General features: G+C 32.7%; 3 long non-coding RNA genes across 3 annotated transcripts; 2 read left to right on the top strand and 1 right to left on the bottom strand.

Annotated features, from left to right (window-relative positions):
• Positions 1-247: 247 nt before the first annotated feature.
• LOC120461580 (uncharacterized) lies at positions 248-7,251 on the bottom strand. The gene is made up of 5 exons (XR_016149286.1): positions 7,150-7,251; positions 5,685-5,730; positions 5,508-5,547; positions 4,910-5,002; positions 248-1,600 (listed from the first exon to the last, which is right to left on the bottom strand). It is a non-coding gene; the product is annotated as an uncharacterized LOC120461580 (long non-coding RNA).
• A 3,886-nt stretch (positions 7,252-11,137) lies between these two features.
• LOC120460048 (uncharacterized) lies at positions 11,138-12,985 on the top strand. Its single transcript, XR_016149321.1, has 3 exons — positions 11,138-11,451; positions 12,508-12,620; positions 12,796-12,985. It is a non-coding gene; the product is annotated as an uncharacterized LOC120460048 (long non-coding RNA).
• Positions 12,986-15,606: 2,621 nt separating this feature from the next.
• Positions 15,607-17,460, top strand: LOC148969517 (uncharacterized). The gene is made up of 3 exons (XR_016149352.1): positions 15,607-15,964; positions 17,010-17,122; positions 17,288-17,460. It is a non-coding gene; the product is annotated as an uncharacterized LOC148969517 (long non-coding RNA).
• Positions 17,461-18,969: the final 1,509 nt, after the last annotated feature.

Below are 18,969 nucleotides of genomic sequence, written 5' to 3'. Positions count from 1 at the left end.
ACATGATTTATATTTGTTAAAGATACATGATTGGTGCTTGTTAAACAAACATTAATTTAGAATTTATAAATGTTTTCCATTGCTATATGCTGTGGTTTCAATAAAACTAACCTGATTAGTACATTTAAGTAAATTAACAACATTACTGTACAGTTTAATAAGAAATAGGTTAAGAAAACACATTTCTTGAATCAAATAGCTTTATTCTTTTTTATGTTATGATGAAATCATCACAGCAAGTGCAACAATGACAGCAAGTGCAACAATGACAGCATATCAGTTTTACTCAAATAATTCTAAGTAAAAGACAGTCAAACATGTTGTGGAAAAGGTGAACAGTAATGACCATTCAGACACATTACAACACAACAGAACAGTTATGAGTTATTAGTCCAAAGCTTCTCTTGACATTTTTGTTTTCGGTTTTAAAAACATAAGACGGGTCAAATTGCTGAATTACTTTTTAACAGTACAACAAATTTTCTACAGTAAGTGCTTAAGTAGCAAGCCTTCTCTGTGTGTTAAAAAATTGCTTAAATTTCATGAAAAAATGTCAATGAACAATGACAGCATACCGGTTTTACTCAAAGCACCCATACTCAAAGCACTATACTCTGAAAAAGGTGGACAGGAATGATGAGTATTAGTTGTCCAAAGCTTCCCCTGACGTTTGTGTTTAAATTTTCATGAATTTTTATATCTGGGTGGATTGTCCTATTAACCAATAGCTTTAACCAAAAAAACTATGCACATGTCAAAACAACCACAAATACAGCACAACACAAAAAAGCTGTTAAAAATTGCTTATTGGCACTTGTTCATGGAATTTAAGCTATTTTTAACACAGCTTTTTTGTGTTGTGTTTGTGCTTGTTTTAACATGTGCATAGTTTTTTGGTTAAAGCTATTGGTTAAAAGGACAATCCACCCAGATATTAAAATTCATGAAAAATAAATAAAAACGTCAGGGGAAGCTTTGGACTACTAATACTCATCATTACTGTCCACCTTTTTCAGAGTATAGTGCTTTGAGTATGGGTGCTTTGAGTAAAACTGATATGCTGTCATTGATCATTGACATTTGTTCATGGAATTTAAGCTATGACAGCATATCAGTTTTACTCAAAGCACCCATACTCAAATCACCTACCCAAGTGGTCAACCTACTCGTATCAAACAGAGTACACTTTTGAATAAAGGAAGTTCTTTGTGAGTGTGTGAAATAAAAAATAAATGTTCCTTATATTCCAAGAGGTAGGAAACTACATTGTGTCCGCCTGCCGTACCATGGAAACAGCTCACTCATAGAGTCTGTTTCTGAGAACTTGAGCTTTCTTGGATAGAGTGCATCCTTCCAGCTCCATGACTATCTTTTGCAGTACCTCAAAGGTACTTTTCATTTCAGCTGGGTAGTTGAGATTTAAAACATACATTAGACCAAAAAGCATTGCCGTAGCTAATGCAAAGTTATCCAAGCCTTGCAAGATGTTCTGGCCTTCAAGGACAATCCCAATGTCGTCAGATCTGTCATGAAATTTTAGAATGTAGAGTCCCACTGTGGTCTCCTCTGTGGATTTTTGAATAGAGGCTTCGTCACCAACCTGCAACATACAGACAAAATGAGATTCTAACACCGGACACTGCTTTGGGAATATTATAACAAATGTAATTTCAATAATTTAATAATGTAGATATTAGGGGTGTAACGGTACATGTATTCGTATTGAACCGTTTCGGTTCGAGGCTTCCGGTTTGGTACACATACAAACCGAACGATTGCTTGGACCATTTTTCTTGCCGGCAAAATTCGTGCTGACGCGGCCAACACAACGTTGCGCAACATCCAAATGGCAAGGGTAATGAAAGCAGAACGAAACTGCGCTCCTCGTTATGTGCTTCACGGATCGTTTATCAGTTCGGACCAGCAACATCTGTGCAGCGCGAGCCGATCTCGATCAAGCAACACTGTTACCACACAGCGCTAAGAGATCCGGTAAAGAAAACATTTGAATTCGCCACTGAGGTAATAACATCGCTGCAAGATCTAGTGAGATGCATTCACATTTCTCCGTTATTAACCGTAGATCTCTATTAGATCAAACAGCGCTGTCATGGAAACCAGGAGAAACATTGTGCCGTGAATGAACTAGTACTTTACGTCCACAGACCAGCAACATTCACCATGGATTTAATATAGTAACACTAACTGGAACCAGTTTGGCTGGAATGGTGAAATGCTTTCAAGTACTTCACACATCTTTTTCCAGCACTTCAAAATTCAAATAATATATAAATAAATATATATTTAAATGTTATTTTTAATGTGATGACCAAAACATTATTTGTTCATCCTTCAAAGATGACCCCTATTTATAAACCTGAAAGTTTCAAGGTCTAGGAAAACTCACACTTATTTAAAAATATTTTTTCTTTAAACAAATAGGAAATTTCTCTGGCATTTCTTTCTTTTTGCTGTATCGAAAACGAACCGAACCGTGACTTTAAAACCGAGGTACGTACCGAACCGTGATTTTTGTGTACCGTTACACCCCTAGTAGATATCATGAAAGAGCTTGCATACAATGTAAACCAGGTAAGACCAAGAAAGATAGATGACTGATTACAGATTACTGTTAGACTAGTTCTAGGATTGTGGATGGTCCTACAATTTTAGCCCCAAGACATCCAATTGGCTTTATACACAGCTGCACTACTTCTAAACTATAACTTTATTAGTATTTGTTGCATCTAATTTAATAAAACATGCTATGTGACTGTGGAATGATCACCTCAGAATATGTCAATTTCAAGGGACTATATATATATATATATATATATATACAGTGTTTCCTCTAGGATTTTTCCAAGCTGTGGGGGCAGGCCCATTTCCCCCGCCGGGGGGGGGGGGGGGGGGGGCTGATATTTTCACTTAGGCCACGCCCCCTTGTCTCTATTATAATCGATCATGCGCATCCCGTGTGCAGAATGATGCACTTGAAGCAACACCAAGTCACAGCACGCAACGCTTCACATTGAAAAGAACATAGCGAAGGGATTAGATCTATAATATGCTTAGTAGGGCTGGACGATTTGGGGAAAATGTCATATTGCCATTACTGAGGTCAATATTGCAATTGTGATATGCGATTCCGATATAATAAAATGCTTTCATGAGTCCAACTTGCTTGGTTCTAAAGTAAAATGCACACACAGATTAGTGATCATTCTGTGTATTAATGTTTATTTCTCAACTCAAACTAAAAACAACAACTAAATGATTGATAACACCTATAATGATCAATAAACCAACCAAACCATCATTACAGTGAAAGCTATCAACTTTTTTAAAAAAATTATTAGGCTAAAAAAAAATTTTAACAACTTTTAAATTAAGTGAACTTCAAACAATCCCCACATAAACCCATAATAAAAACCATATTTACCTGTGCCCTTCCTGTCTTAACAGGTAGGATACAGAAATTGAATAAAGTTATCAAACAGTCTGCGCTGCATGAATTATAAATTATATATAGAATAATCCTTATTAAAGCTACAAAAGTTCTTTAGTCAAGATCAGTGAGTAATTTTCTAATTTCCCTTTGTTCTTTTAACTTTACTGACAGAACGCTTTATTCGCTGCTGGCCCTTTAAGAGCACCCGTTGCCGAGACGCGGATCTCACATGCGCCTCATAGCACAACTCTTTTCGTCCATAAGACTTTTCTTACGTTATGAAGATACTCGACAAAACGACATTTTGGCATAATTGTGTGTGCTATTGTTCGTTCAAGCTCGAAAGAGAACTGTATTCTGGCACGCGTCAGTGCATGCGCATTATGGCGCGCGTCTTTCTGCGAGTCTCATTTAGGGCATTCACAGGCAGCTTTTCACTTCTTGTCGTGCAAAATGCGAAAAGGCATTTGCACGAATAAGAGCGGGATCGTGTAACACTAGTCAAAGGATGACAAAAATGAAGAGATGCTGCGTTAATAGCCCTAATTTGTTTATTTCATATAAAATCGCGGCATTTTGCGTTATATAATTGCATAGGTTTGAGATCGCTATTACGATTGAGATTTGATTAATCGTGCAGCACTAATGCTTAGTGTATTCTATATGCAACAGTTTTTTGAGCCTTTTCTTTTAACAGTTTTAAATTTCAGTGCGCATGAAGAACAATAGCACTCTCTCGACTCTATGCTGTAATCTCACATACACCCGGGAGAAGGGAATGTGAAAGGGCAATAAACTCCACTCCAGCAAGATAAAGTCATTTTATGAAAACCATCTACTTTATGCTTTATCTACAAATAAAGTATAATAATGGGAATATTGACCTTGAAGAGAGTGTCGTCGTGTCGCAAACGAACGCGACGCGCTGAATTCTGAATGAAGAATGACTGAGGCGAGATGACTTTCCGTTAACTTTAACTTAGCGACTAAAATTACACATTATACAATGACTTTAGAAGTCTTGGAATATAGGGTGAAAACTTGATTGTGCTTTACAAAGTTTTTTATGCCTTTAGTGGGGCTTAACAAAATAACATAATAATATGCAGAATATCGGACGTCACTGAGAAGCTGCAGCCGTGGCGGGAGGATTTTAAGTGTGGCGGCCCGCCACGGGAGAATGAATGTAGAGGAAACACTGTATATATATAAAACACTTCACGTGCCAATGGCTATCCCTCCTTAGCATGCATGCCATAGGTTGCAAAACCCTTCAACAACAAAAGGAACAATGCCGCAAATTTCGAGCCACTGAAAATTCAGTCATTTTAGGCCGCAAAAAAAAAAAAGAAGAAAAAAAAGAAAGAAAACAATCCTGTTAAAGGGCCTGATCTATTATCGAACTAGCAGGTTGGTTGGTTAATGAGCTTTTAATTATGAAAGATAAATTGTACTCACCACATACTCTTTTACTAAATTGTCTGGCTCCTTATTGAGGTATACGCAGAGCCCCTTGATGATACACTCTTGGCCAATATCGGCATCATCATCCTGGCCACCGGTGAAAAGAAGAGCAGTTTTTTTAAAATACATTTTTAACCCCACTGATCTACATAAATCAGGGTTTCTACAGATGATGTCAAATGGTTGAACTCGGTGAGCTACTGACACTTATTTCTATAGTCTTTGGCTTTTTACTGCAACAAACTCAGAATACACAACTCAGAAAATAAAATATTGATATGATATCACATTGTGTGACTTTTCGTTGTCATTTTCAGTCAAAAGGCAACAAGAGAAGCAATGTAAGATTGCTTTCCAAGCAATAATAAAAAAGCATGGGACGATACCCGTGGACGAAAAAACGTATAATAACCCGCTTCTTTTTTTCGAAAAAAGAAGCGGGTTTTTATACGTTTTCCCCATTTCGTATACAGCTCTTGATGCCTTTTGCAGGGTTGCCAACTCTCACGCATTGAGCGTGAGTCTCACGCAATTGAGCCGTCTTCTAAAGCATTCCATGTCTTAAATGTGCATGGGCATTCTGAGTACTTACTTGGAACTGCTACTGGGCACTCTTTACACTGCCACATTCACTGGAGGGAGACAGAAAAAAAATAATTTTAACATATCCATAGAGAGGAATATTGAAATGACATAAATAGAAAATGGACAAACACAAAATAGAAAAAGCTATCAAATTTACTTGCAGTAGTTTTACAAAAATACTCACCACTACTAGAGAATTTCCACTGTGCACTGGTACATGAATCTGATATCTGTAAAATATTTGAAAAAAAAAAAAAAATAGTTTTAAAGCAATAACATATTCCCAGAGGTGGGCTAGTTAGGGTTTCAGGGAATTGAGCACATTTCCTTTTTAATAAACAAAAAATAATAATAATAATAAAATAATAAAATAAACTGATATTCTTATTGTAGCAGTGTTGCTAATAAGGCTTAGAATGTGGTTTCATTAGTAAACAGTAATGTTTTTAACAGATTGTAGTTTTAAAATTTAAATCTAGTGTATGAAATGGAAAATGTAAATTATATCATATAAATTTAGCACCAAACGTTGGACAAATGTATAGGAAATTAAATACAGAAATGCATTGCCATTTTACATATTGCATTGTCATTTTGCGTATTACATTTCAAATTTAATATTATTTGCTTGCTACTCATACGAGCTTCCATAAATCATAGCCTTTTGACGTTTAATAATCACATTAGGCAGTACGATTAATATATTTTTTAAACCCCTTGTTATACAATTTAAGGTATTAAAGACTGATCCGCAGGGACTTTTTATTTGTGCTCCAAAATACATTTTACAGTTCGCACACACACATCTATTTTTAGTCGCAAATCCGAGTGAAATTATCGTAGTTAGGGATTGGAATTGAAAACTGAGTCCACAAGAGAACCAGGAGTTATGAAACATCGATATTATATGCCCTTGACGTTAACTCTTATCGATGCTTCTGCTCCAGTGCGGATTTGGAGCGGATTTGCAATATTTCAGCACAATTTGAACGTGGCAAGCATTTTATGAGACTTCCAGATTTCCCAATGAGGAAATAAAGTCGATTAACATTTAGACATTAAGTTCTTTATCCCTCCACCCCTGTCGGCAAAACTCCGTTACCTGACAGGATTTTTCCATTCGTTGCCGAATTAAACTACGTTAGCTTCTTTAAAATAGTATTTGCAATAAGCGCGGAATAACACCTAACTTTTGTGTTCTTTATGATAAAATTTAAAAAGGTATAACGTTACAGTTCGGCCAGACCCAGAAAACATTCACGTTTACATTCACGTTCAGGCCTAATAGTAATAAGTTATATCCCCTCCTCCACCCAAAATGCATTGACGTTATCTGACGCGTATATCTCATTATCTGACGCGAAATAGTTCTCATACACAGAAAAAATATGCCATTTTTTGCCACTGAACACCATTTTAAAAAAAGCTAATGCAAGTCGGATTTTAAACGGGATACATAACGTTAACGTTACGTTAACTTAACTAACTTAACGTTACCTTAAACATTTGCACTGCCACTAGGCCTAACTTTTGCCTTTCCCTAAAATCAGTAATGTACATAAAACAAAATTCCCTCAGTGAAAATAAATACACTCAAACGGACTACTAACTGTTTCTCAATAGAATTTCAGTTAAAAAATGTTAATTACCTTCGACTGTAGCTTTCCACCACGACAACTTGCAGTCAGCTTCCACGGGCTCTGCTTAGTGATGGCCGGTTCGTGAACGAATCGTTCTTTTGAACCGGTTCTTTTTAGTGAACCGGTCGAACCAGTACACTAAATCGGACTGAATCGTTCGAAACAGTTCGCGTCTTGCGTCAGCACTAAACCACAAGTTACTAAAGTTACTCACTTTCAGACATGCCTGACAGTCCCTCCGAATCGAAATAAACCAATATCCATTAGTACATTTTATTCAGTAACTCAAAAACTTCACTGAACGGAGACATATATTGGTGCTGAGAGAAGTGATGAGCACGAGCAGCTGATACTGCGCATGCGTGTACTACCGAACGTACAGGTACAGCGGTCGGATAACCAGTACAGAACCGAGAACTGTTTCTTTCGGACACGTTCGACATACTGAGAACTGATGAGTTGATGAGCTGAGCATGCGTGCATTTTTTTCTGAGGGACGAAATGTACGTTTCCATGTCTTTAGTTGAACATCAGTAAGTGTAACAAAATAAAACATTTTGGAAACATGTTTATCACATTACTGTATCACTGTATTATTTTAACGATTGGAAATAATGATTGGATTCTAAAACTGTCAAACTACTAAACATTTATTATTAAATAATATTTTCAGGAACAGCTAGCTCATTTAATTTCTAAGTAACAATATAAATCATTGATGTAAACTCTTGCCAAGGTTTGGTGCACTGTAAATGTTTATAATGTGTTAACATAACGAATTCGGTATGTTAACACATTATAAACATCATGATATATATACACTGTATAGGCACATGCATCGATTTTTTAGTTTTGTCGACTGTATGTTCAGGTTTCAGGTCACACAGGCCTATCCTATGGTTCTCGAGTCGAGAACTGGTTGTTGCAGTTCTTGAATCACTAGTACAGAACCAAGAACTGTTTCTTTCGGACACGTTCGATATGGAGAACCGATGAGCTGGAGATACTGCGCATGCGTGATAGCACCGTCTCTGAACAGAACTTTCTTTCGGCCGGCTGATCCTGTGCTGATATACGAGCACGCAGTAGTACGGGTGAACCCAGGACTTAAATGAGAGGGCGAATCGGCGAAATGTAAGTTTATTTAATAACAAATAAAATGATGAAGACCATTTATGCATTTTATATATTTAAAACATGTAAAACATCCGCGTTAGCACATCGCCTAGGCTGCAGCAGGGTTCGTTTTCAAAATGTAAATGTAAGAAACTTATCCAAGATGATTATGACAATGCATACTATTATTTAACTGAAGTTGTGATTACAAATGCCCTTTAATCTGAAGTATTTTTATCCACCGGGATGATAGAATTGACGTCATTACGTGATGACGTAAAAGAACTGGTGAACCGGTTTTTTGAACCGGTTCATTAAAACGAACTGTCCGAAAGAACCGGTTCGCGGAAAAGAACCGGACTTCCCATCACTAGCTCTGCTTCCACCTTCCAAAGCGAAAGAGAAAATGGCGGAGTGGCGCGCACGAGCAGTTAACGGTTCTCATGGGGGCGGAGTTTCCAGAGAAAACATAACTGATTTCTTTCATTTCAACATGATTTTTTTTTAAAGGATGAACATCCTTCAACATTAAATTAATGGCACATAACTAAAATATGTTTGGATGAGAAACATAAAATAATCATGTAGGAAATACGAAATGCATTTAGGCAAATTCAACAATCTGCCCATTGCCATTTTTTCAGTGCAGGTGAAAAAGACGTTGTATTAAATGTATTAAAAATATATTTGAAATACAAATAGTGTGTTTATAATACATTTGTATTTACAACATGCTTATTTAAAGTGTACTAAAAATGTATTTTATTGCATTTTAGTATATTTCTAAAAAGTATACTAGAAGTACATTGGTAATAAATATATATTTCATTACATTTTTAAGAAATATACTATAGAAAAGCATACTTTTAATGTATTTATAAAAAGTATATTAGTAATGTATTGGTAATAAATGTATGCTTTATTATATTTTTAATAAATATGCTAATAATAATTATACTTTAAATGTATTTCTAAAAAGTATATTAGAAGTACATTGGTAATAAATATATGTTTAAATACACTTTTAAGAAATACACTATAGAAAAGCATACTTTTAATGTATTTCTAAAAAAGTATATTATTAGTACATTGGTAATAAATGTATGCTTAATTATATTTTTAATAAATATGCTAATGACAATCATGCTTTAAATATGTTTCTAAAAAGTGTACTAGAAGTACATTGGTATTTAATTACATTTTTAAGAAATATGCTAAATACAAACATATTTTAATTATATTTAAAAATGTTTTACTAGAAACGCAATGCTAATAAATATACACTTAATTACACTTTTAGAAATATGCTAAAAACAAACATAGTTTTAGTGAAGTTTTAGTGTCTTTACAGAAAGCATACTTCTTGCTAAATTAAAGTATTTTTTGAGTTCACTTCAAGTTTAAAAATTCAAGTCCCTTTAATTCCCTTCCTAACATGAAGGCAATTAAACATGTATCGAAATTAATTGTATATTTCTACAAAGACTAGAAGTAGCACTTTAATTATAAATATGTGCTCAGTTAAGCTTTTAAGAAATATACCAAAAACTACCACACTTTTTGTAATACTACCAACACTTAACTCAATGCATATGTATTTCACACTTTATATTCCCAGGTGAAAAAGACGTTGTATTAAATGTATTAAAAATATATTTGAAATACAAATAGTGTGTTTATAATACATTTGTATTTACAACATGCTTATTTAAAGTGTACTAAAAATTTATTTTATTGCATTTTAGTATATTTCTAAAAAGTATACTAGAAGTACATTAGTAATAAATATATATTTAATTACACTTTTAAGAAATATACTATAGAAAAGCATACTTTTAATGTATTTATAAAAAGTATATTAGTAATATATTGGTAATAAATGTATGCTTTATTATATTTTTAATAAATATGCTAATGATAATTATACTTTAAATGTATTTCTAAAAAGTATATTAGAAGTACATTGGTAATAAATATATGTTTAAATACACTTTTAAGAAATACACTATAATAAAGCATACTTTTAATGTATTTCTAAAAAAGTATATTATTAGTACATTGGTAATAAATGTATGCTTAATTATATTTTTCATAAATATGCTAATGACAATCATGCTTTAAATATGTTTCTAAAAAGTGTACTAGAAGTACATTGGTATTTAATTACATTTTTAAGAAATATGCTAAATACAAACATATTTTAATTGTATTTAAAAATGTTTTACTAGAAACGCAATGCAAATAAATATACACTTAATTACACTTTTAGAAATATGCTAAAAACAAACAGTTTTAGTGAAATTTTAGTGTATTTACAGAAAGCATACTTGTTGCTAAATTAAAGTATTTTTTGTGTTTACTTTGTGTGTATAGCAATTTGTAACCTTATAACTTATTTAACCTTGTATAGGACTAGAGCAATATATTTTTAATATTTATGTTATACTGTAGCATGTGCTTCAGCCCTGCTTTAAAAAAATATTGTGAAAAACAAATGAGACTATATATATATATATATATATATATATATATATATATATATATATATATATATAAAGTTTAAAAATTACAAGTAATGCACTTCTATACTTCTGCATTAATTAATCAAATAGTCTTTTCCACAAAACAAGTGAATACCAGTACTTGCACACATCAACATAAAAGATCAGGTACATACTAGAAAAACTAAATAAATTTGTTAAAGCTTGACTCTTACATTTGTTTAGCCAAAATGAATAAAAAACCTGTTTATAAAGCATGTTATGTTTATATTAACAGAGTTGTTTCTTTTTTGTGGCCGTTAGTTTGTTAGTATTTCCAGTTGCATTCATTTGGACCAATCAGAGCTAATCTTTTCAAAACAAGCTTGCCGGCAATTGTCCAATCACACACTGCCATTTGAACTTACATGTTGGGCGGGGCGCAGACAGCGGATACTGACTGTCTGTGGTATCCCATTATAGCTTCGGATATTTCAACAGAAATCATGTATTTTCCAAATTTTGCTTTGTTATTTCACTGACTCGGACCTAGTGAATGTGGATAGCACCGATCTAATATTGAGAGAACACACGAGCAGATTACCAGGTCGTCAGCTCCCGCGAACAATTTAGCAGTGAAGAGGACAACGCAGAGGTGCGCAGCCACGACATGGACAGAGCAAGATACTGCCAGAAAAGATCTTACTTCTTGGTGGTAAGTTTATTAGTTTAAGTGATTAGTGTAATTGGCTTTATTCTCACTTTGGGTTTAGTTTAAAATATTTTCAGAAGTTGATGACGATGTTCTGTGGATTACTGGCGTTTCTGTTGATTTGACACTAAAGCGAGTTAACGTTTATCCATTGACGTCTATCAACTTAATGTTATAGATCTAGACAGTGAAAACAACTATTAAAACATTGCACACTGTGTTTGCAGAAAAAAAGGTTATTAATGGTGATTACACAACAGGCTTGATTGTCCCTAAGTAACTTCTTGTGTTTTAAATATTATAATATATTTTAAACTCTAATAAAACTTACACATTTGTGATATTTAATTCATAGTAAAATCTAATGAATTATTAGTAGGCTGTCAGTTTTCATGTCAATTCGATAAATAAATTAAGTTGTAATCATCAACTATAAGCTTTCACAAAACCAATTATTAAATATCTTGCACTGAGAAATTAAAATGATGTTAAATAATGAAATGAGAGATTTTATATTTAATATTTAGCCTAGCCAAGGAATTTGCACATTGCAAAGACATTTTTTTATTAAACCTAACCGTGAGTAGATGAGGTCAAGTCGAGTAAGTAGTAGTTGATCCTCTTGATTTGTAACTTTTTGTTGGTGAAAAACAACAAAAAAAGGCAATAGTGTGTCATGTAGCAGCTAAGTAACTAAGTGACCTATTATATATTAACACGTATTTGAAAAATTAATATGTATTTGCCTGATTATGCATTGAATTATGCAATCACATAATCGTGTTTTTCTCGAGGGACTGATTTATATGATTTTATGTTTGGTATTCAGCTTTTTTACATTTAATCAAGGCGTTATCAGCTGTTACCAACTTGTAACTTTCAATAGAATGTTCTGTCTTTATTAATAATGAATAATTAATAATAGCGTGGAAGTTACAGTAATGGTTCATTAAATATGTTTCACCATTTAAACAAAAGACAAATTATATATGAAGAACACAAACTAGTGTTTGTTCTGCCCTAACTTTGTATAACATGCAACTTGATTTTTTCTTGTAGAGCTTCCAGGGATATTATCATCTCTCAAAGAGGCCCTGGAGTCCATGAAACGAGGTTCATTCAGCTCAAGCCCAAGATCATCTGAGCTGTGTCTTCCTGAAACCTCAGAAATGGTTAGAAAATTCTTTATGATAAAGAAAAATCCTATTTGTTATAATAATTATATCTGACTTTTTGTGCATTAATACTTCAGTAAGTGTTCTGAATTAAGTAACAAAGTGACAGCTTTTTATTAGAATTATAAATAAACAAGTTTATACTAATGCTTGTTTTTTTTATTCTTTCCAGATTTCCCTCGGTGGTTCTGATGTCCCCAAAAGAGTCTATGGCAGACTGAACAAGTCACGAACTTCTCTTTTTACTCAAGACTTGGCAACTTTACTTTTTGCTATTGTATTTCACTTTGTTTGACTTAAAGGATTAGTTCACTTAAAAAAAACAAACTTTTGCTGATAATTTACTCACCCCCATGCCAAGATATCCATGTCATTCTTTCTTCAGTTGAAAAGAAATTAAGGTTTTTGATGAAAACATTCCAGGATTTTCTCCATATAATGGACTTCATGGAACCAAACGGTTCAAGGTCCAAAAGACAGTTTCAGTGCAAACTGTTCAAAGGGCTTTAAACGATTCCAGACGATGAATAAGGGTCTTATCAAGCGAAACGATCGGTCATTTAAAAAAAAAAAAAACAAGTTTAAGTTTTATAAGCTCAAATGGTCGCCTTGCTCTGTTCTGTTATGCATGTTCATGACTCTCCTATTTGAACTCGTTCATCAAAATTAACAAATCTTTTTCTGAGTCATTAGGTTCATTCAACGAACGAAATAAATGAATTGACTCGAAAAAAGATTTGTCAGGGCTGCCAACTCTCAAGCATTCAGCACGAGACTCTCGCAATTGAGCAATTCTCATGCTTTCACGACAAATTGACTGTTAGCCATTGGACCTTGAAATGTTTGGTTCCCATTTAAGTCCATTATATGGAGAAAATCCTGGAATGTTTTCATCAAAAACCTTAATTTCTTTTCGACTGAAGAAAGAAAGACATGGACATCTTGGAAGACATGGGGGTGAGTAAATTATCACCAAAAGTTTTTTCAAAAGTGAACTACTCCTTTCAGTTAGTTTATTTATTTATTGTTCTGTTTAATACCTCTGCAAATCAATGCATTTTATGTTAATGTATTTTGTTTAGTTTTCATAATGCTTTACTGATGTAGTGCATTAAAGTTTATCTTTCAAAGAGTGTTTGTGTGTTTTGTAGAAATATTTTTTTTACTGGGTTTTGTTGAATTCAAATGTTTAAATGTATTTTTAATACATTAAAATATATTATTTTTATATTAAATGGTTTTTGGAAAAATATATTTTTAATATGTTAATAGTGGGTCCTATAGTGTTTTACTAATACATTATTAATAAGCTGAAATTATACTTAAAATATACTCAGAACGCATTAATGTGAAGCTAAAAATATACTAATGCTGTATTTCTAAAGTCTATTTAAAGTGTATTAAAATACACTTTAAATAAGTGCTATTATATTACATTAAATGTACTTAAAATGGTTCCATTTTAGCACAATTTAGTATAATAAAATATATTACTATTACCTTAAAATTGAACTTAAATACATATTAAAGTACACTTAATATACTTGAAGTTGTTTCAATTTAGCACATTTAATACATATTTAATACGGTATACTTAAAATACATTAAGTATATCAAAATAAGTACAATTTAAATATATTTCCTTTTCACCTGGGTTATGTGTTTTAGGTTTAACTTTTTTAAATTAATTTGTTATAATTATGAAAAGCACTAAAATTTGACTAACAAGTAATGCACTTCTATACTTCTGCATTAATTAATCAAATAGTCTTTTCCACAAAACAAGTGAATACCAGTACTTGCACACATCAACATAAAAGATCAGGTGTAGAAAAACAAAATAAATTTCTTAAAGCTTGACTCTTACATTTGTTTGGCCAAAATTAATTAAAAAAAACTTGTTATAAAGCATGTTAGGTTTATATTAACAGAGTTGTTTCTTTTTTTGTGGATGTTAGTTAATATTTCCAGTTGCATTCATTTGGACCAATCTATGGAAGCTTGTTTCCGCCACTGAATAAAAAAATAAAATAAATAATTGCGACTTTTTATCTCACAATTCTGACTTTTTTTCTCACAATTGCGAGATAAAAAGTCCGAATTGCGTGATATAAAGTCGCAATTGCGAGTTATAAAGTCAGAATTGCGAGATATAAAGTCAGAATTGCGAGATATAAAGTCAGAATTGCGTGATATAAAGTCGCAATTGCGAGATAAAAAGTCAGAATTGCGAGATATAAAGTCGCAATTGCGAGTTATAAAGTCAGAATTGCGAGATAAAAAGTCAGAATTGCGTGATATAAAGTCGCAATTGCGAGATAAAAAGTCAGAATTGCGTGATATAAAGTCGCAATTGCGAGTTATAAAGTCAGAATTGCGAGACATAAAGTCAGAATTGCGTGATATAAAGTCGCAATGCGAGTTATAAAGTCAGAATTGCGTGATATAAAGTCGCAATTGCGAGTTTTAAAGTCAGAATTGCATGATATAAAGTCAGAATTGTGAGATTTAAACTCTTCTGATGGGGGAAAAAGAATTGGCCTAATAAGTCGCAATTGCGAGTTTATATCTCACAATTCTGAGAAAAGATGTCAGAATTTCGACATATAAACTCGCAATTATGTGTTATAAAGTCAGAATTGCGAGATGTAAACTCGCAATTGTGAGAAAAAAAGTCACACTTCTGTCTTTTTATCTCAGAATTGCGACTTTATATCTCACAATTCTGACTTTATATCACGCAATTCTGACTTTATATCTCGCAATTCTGACTTTATAACACACAATTCTGACTTTATAACTCGCAATTGCGACTTTATATCACGCAATTCTGAGAAATAAAGTCAGAATTGTGAGATATAAACTCGCAATTGTGAGAAAAAAAGTCAGAATTGTGAGAAAAAAAGTCAGAATTGTAAGATAAAAAGTCACAATTCTTTATTATATTTTTTATTCAATGGCGGAAACAAGCTTCCATACCAATCAGAGCCAATCTTTTCAAAACAAGCTTGCCGGCAATTGTCCAATCACACACTGCCATTTGAACTTACATGTTGGGCGGGGCGCGGACAGCGGATACTGACTGTCTGTGGTATTCCTAGATTTCCTACTTCGGATATTTCAACAGAAATCATGTATTTTCCAAATTTTGCTTTGTTATTTCACTGACTCGGACCTAGTGAATGTGGATAGCACCGATCTAATATGAAGAGAAAACACGAGCAGATTACCAGGTCGTCAGCTCCCGCGAACAATTTAGCAGTGAAGAGGACAACGCAGAGGTGCGCCGCCACGACATGGACAGAGCAAGATACTGCCAGAAAAGATCTTACTTCTTGGTGGTAAGTTTATTAGTTTAAGTGATTAGTATAATTGGCTTTATTCTCACTTTGGGTTTAGAAAATATTTTCAGAAGTTGATGACAATGTTCTGTGGATTACTGGCGTTTCTGTTGATTTGACACTAAAGCGAGTTAATCCATTGACGTCTATCAACTTAATTGTTATAGATCTAGACAGTGACATAATACAACTATAAAAACATTGCACACTGTGTTTGCAGAAAAAAGGTTATTAATGGTGATTACACGACAGGCTTGATTGTCCCTAAGTAACTTCTTGTGTTTTAAATATTATAATATATTTTAAGCTCTAATAAAACTTTCACATCTGTGATATTTAATTCATAGTAAAATCTAATTAATTATTAGTAGGCTGTCAGTTTTCATGTCAATTCGATAAATAAATTAAGTTGTAATCACCAACTATAAGCTTTCACAAAACCAATTATTAAATATCTTGCACTGAGAAATTAAAATGATGTTAAATAATGAAATGAGAGATTTTATATTTAATATTTAGCCTAGCCAAGGAATTTGCACATTGCAAAGACATTTTTTTTATTAAACCTAACCGTGAGTAGATGAGGTCAAGTAGTTGATCCTCTTGATTTGTAACTTTTTGTTGGTGAAAAACAACAAAAAAAGGCAATAGTGTGTCATGTAGCAGCTAAGTAACTAAGTGACCTATTATATATTAACACGTATTTGAAAAATTAATATGTATTTGCCTGATTATGCATTGAATTATGCAATCACATAATCGTGTTTTTCTCGAGGGACTGATTTATATGATTTTATGAGTGGTATTCAGCTTTTTTACATTTAATCAAGTCGTTATCAGCTGTCACCAACTTGTAACTTTCAATAGAAAGTTCTGTCTTTATTAATAATGAATAATTACTTTAATAATAGGGTGGAAGTTACAGTAATGGTTCATTAAATATGTTTCACCATTTAAACAAAATACAAATTATATATGAAGAACACAAACTAGTGTTTTTTCTGCCCTAACTTTGTATAACATGCGACTTTATTTTTTCTTGTAGAGCTTCCAGGGATATTAGCATCTCTCAAAGAGGCCCTGGAGTCCATGAAACGAGGTTCATTCAGCTCAAGCCCAAGATCATCTGAGCTGTGTCTTCCTGAAACCTCAGAAATGGTTAGAAAATTCTTTATGATAAAGAAAAATCCTATTTGTTATAATAATTATATCTGACTTTTTGTGCATTAAGTGTTCTGAATTAAGTAACAAAGTGACAGCTTTTTATTAGAATTATAAATGAACAAATTTATACTAATGCTTGTTTTTTTTTATTCTTGCCAGATTTCCCTCTGTGTTTCTGATGTCCCCAAAAGAGTCTATGGCAGACTGAAAAAGTCATGAACTTCTCTTTTTACTCAAGATTTGGCCACTTTACTTTTTGCTATTGTATTTCACTTTGTTTGACTTAAAGGATTAGTTCACTTTAAAAAAAAAAAAAAAAAAAAAACCTTTAGCTGATAGCTTACTCACCCCCATGCCAAGATATCCATGTCATTCTTTCTTCAGTTGAAAAGAAATTAAGGTTTTTGATGAAAACATTTCAGGATTTTCTCCATATAATGGACTTCATTGGGGACCAAACGGTTCAAGGTCCAAAAGACAGTTTCTGTGCAAACTGTTCAAAGGGCTTTAAACGATTCCAGACGATGAATAAGGGTCTTATCAAGCGAAACGATCGGTCATTTAAAAAAAAAAACCCACAAGTTTAAGTTTTATAAGCTCAAATGGTCGCCTTGCTCTGTTCTGTTATGCATGTTCATGATTTTCCTATTTGAACTCGTTCATCAAAATTAACAAATCTTTTTCCGAGTCATTAGGTTCATTCAATGAACGAAATGAATGAATTGACTCGAAAAAAGATTTGTCAGAGCTGCCAACTCTCAAGCATTCAGCACAAGACTCAATTGAGCCAATTCTCATGCTTTCACGACAAATTGACTGTTAGCCATTGGACCTTGAACCGTTTGGTTCCCAGTGAAGTCCATTATATGGAGAAAATCCTGGAATGTTTTCATCAAAAACCTTAATTTCTTTTTGACTGAGGAAAGAAAGACATGGACATCTTGGAAGACATGGGGGTGAGTAAATTATCACCAAAAGTTTTTTCAAAAGTGAACTACTCCTTTCAGTTAGTTTATTTATTTATTTATTTTTGTTCTGTTTAATACCTCTGCAAATCAATGCATTTTATGTTAATGTATTTTGTTTAGTTTTCATAATGCTTTACTGATGTAGTGCATTAAAGTTTATCTTTCAAAGAGTGTTTGTGTGTTTTGTAGAAATATTTTTTTATTGGGTTTTGTTGAATTCAAATGTTTAAATGTATTTTTAATACATTAAAATATATTATTTTTATATTAAATGGTTTTTGGAAAAATATATTTTTAATATGTTAATAGTGGGTCCAATAGTGTTCTACTAATACATTATTAATAAGCTGAAATTATATTTAAAATATACTCAGAACGCATTAATGTGAAGCTAAAAATATACTAATGCTGTATTTCTAAACTCTATTTAAAGTGTATTAAAATACACTTTAAATAAGTGCTATTATATTACATTAAATGTACTTAAAATGGTTCCATTTTAGCACAATTTAGTATAATAAAATATATTACTATTACCTTAAAATTGAACTTAAATACATATTAAAGTACACTTAATATACTTGAAGTTGTTTCAATTTAGCACATTTAATACATATTTAATACGGTACACTTAAAATACATTAAGTATATCAAAATAAGTACAATTTAAATATATTTCCTTTTCACCTGGGAATACATCTGATTTTATATACTGCTTTAGTAAAAAAATAAATGAATAAAATAATTCAGGGCTCTGGGTCAGCTGCTAGCTGGGAATCGCTGGACTTACGTTACCCTGTCACTTGTCACGTGACAAATGACAGGGTAACGTATGTCCAGCGATTCCCAGCTAGCATGTAATAGCGTTTATCT

The sequence above is a fragment of the Pimephales promelas genome, chromosome 22 (assembly GCF_988280905.1).
Source record: "Pimephales promelas chromosome 22, fPimPro1.hap1.1, whole genome shotgun sequence".
Classification (NCBI taxonomy): Eukaryota; Metazoa; Chordata; class Actinopteri; order Cypriniformes; family Leuciscidae; genus Pimephales; species Pimephales promelas.
The sequence above is the reverse complement of the archived record's forward strand: the minus strand, read 5'-3'. Positions and strand labels throughout refer to the sequence as shown.